This window comes from Triticum dicoccoides, chromosome 5B (genome assembly GCF_002162155.2).
Source record: "Triticum dicoccoides isolate Atlit2015 ecotype Zavitan chromosome 5B, WEW_v2.0, whole genome shotgun sequence".
NCBI classification, from domain to species: domain Eukaryota; kingdom Viridiplantae; phylum Streptophyta; class Magnoliopsida; order Poales; family Poaceae; genus Triticum; species Triticum dicoccoides.
Window position 1 is genome coordinate 564,846,435 of NC_041389.1, and position 1,992 is coordinate 564,848,426.

At 56.1% G+C, this 1,992-nt stretch overlaps 1 long non-coding RNA gene across 1 annotated transcript; it reads left to right on the forward strand.

Moving 5' to 3' along the window:
* The first annotated feature begins 344 nt into the window (after nt 1-344).
* Nucleotides 345-1,524, forward strand: LOC119306163. Its single transcript, XR_005148879.1, has 2 exons — nt 345-505; nt 611-1,524. It is a non-coding gene; the product is annotated as an uncharacterized LOC119306163 (long non-coding RNA).
* Nucleotides 1,525-1,992: the final 468 nt, after the last annotated feature.

The window sequence follows — 1,992 nt, forward strand, 5'->3', positions numbered from 1 at the left end:
CAAGGTGCATGTGGTTGTTCTGAAACGGGAGACTACCAGGCAGAGGGGTCAAAGCTCTTCGGGTGATGTCGCTCGTGTTAGACATAAGCCACGTGTGTGTGTGCGTCGAGCCGGGCGCCGGTGCATGGCCGCGTCGATGGTCTTGGCGAGCGTGTCCGTTGCTGTGGTGATGGGTTGAGCAGGCGCTGCGTGCGTGGGTAGCAGAGGGCTACAAAGCCGGGCCACGTCCAGGTTGTTAGCTAGGTGCATGCATCAGATGGATATGACGCGCATGTAGGCTAGTTAGTTGGTTAGCTACCGGGTCATGTGGTTAGTTAGCAAGATTAGTGCTGGACGTGCGTGCGTGCAGTTGGTGGCCGAGTCGCGTGTGTGCGCTAGCCTGGGTATAAAACCCTCCATTGTGTACTGATGTAGGGGCGCCGGTCTGTTGCCGCGCCACGATGATGGTATATGCCGAACCGAGGGGGAGGGGCCTAAGAAAGATCTAGTCTTCATCGGGACCGTGGTATGCGCCTGGTTGATGTGAGAGTTCTTTCGGGGTTGTGCTGCGTGTGTGTACCTCCATGTATGTGTGTTTGAGTAGTTGAGTTGAATAGAAGCCAATATACAGGTCGTTCGGCGGCCGGGGCGTTCGTCGCCGGAAAATTCTATTCATCTTCTTCTACCTTCGTCCGGCGGTCGTCGCCGGAGGGCGGTTCGGCGTATGTCGCCGGTGGGTTTGTCCCAACATTTGGTATCATGAGCTTGGTGTCTTGGGCGTGTTTGCCGTGCCGGAGGCGTGACAGCGATGACGGCGTTCGCCGGCGGCTGCGCGATGGAGCTCCGGGCGGTGTGTCGGCCTATGGAGGTGTGCGGTGCTGCAGCGGTCATGGCGGAGGCGGAGGCGACACACGGTGAGTCCGCGATGAGCTCGGCGGACGTGGAGGCTTCGGCGGCGCGGTGGCGGCACGCGGCAAGCACGGTGGCGACCGGCGTCGGTGCGGCAGGTCGAGTCCGTGGCAGTGGCGACCGGCGTTAGCGCGTCAGGTCGGGTCCGCGGCCGTGACGACAATGACGATGGAAGCAGCAGCATCAACTCCAGCGACCACGAGCAGGCGACATGTTACAGCGACGACGGAGGTGTTAAAGACGACGTCGACGACGAGCCGGGGCTCGTGCTGGCAGGCTACCCGGCGAGGTTGTGGCTTAGGGTGAAAGTGTTAGACATAAGCCACGTGTGTGTGTGCGTCGAGCCGGGCGCCGGTGCATGGCCGCGTCAATGGTCTTGGCGAGCGTGTCCGTTGCTGTGGTGATGGGTTGAGCAGGCGCTGCGTGCGTGGGTAGCAGAGGGCTACAAAGCCGGGCCACGTCCAGGTTGTTAGCTAGGTGCATGCATCAGATGGATATGACGCGCATGTAGGCTAGTTAGTTGGTTAGCTACCGGGTCACGTGGTTAGTTAGCAAGATTAGAAGAACGCCCGTGCGTTGCAACGGGGTCACATTAATTTCAAGAGTTCAATATTACGACATTGATGATCTTTTTTACCATTAAATCCTCACACACACAGACACACACTCTTCCTCCCTCTTCCTCACTCTCTATCCCCCTCTCCCTCTCTCTCTAACACACACGCATATCTATCTTATTGGGTACGGGACCATAATCCATCTATTTCACACATACACGCTAGTGCATAACAATATGGATTATGTGTATTATATTTGCCACCAGAACTGGGGGAATTAATTTCATGTAAATCGACCAGCCACAGCTCCAAGAATACGCGGACGAGGTGGCTCGGGTCGGCGTCGGCGCCGTCCAGCACGGGCCACAGGCCCGCTTCCAAGTGCACGTGCAATGCACGCCTTCACAAATATTATAACCAGATGTGAGAAATCACATGCATAGAAAAGACATTCTGATAGCAATCCAAATACCATACTTAATTGAATACCTAACCTGGACAATACTCTTATTTCTATGCGCCAGAAAAAATGGAATAGCAAAGCTAA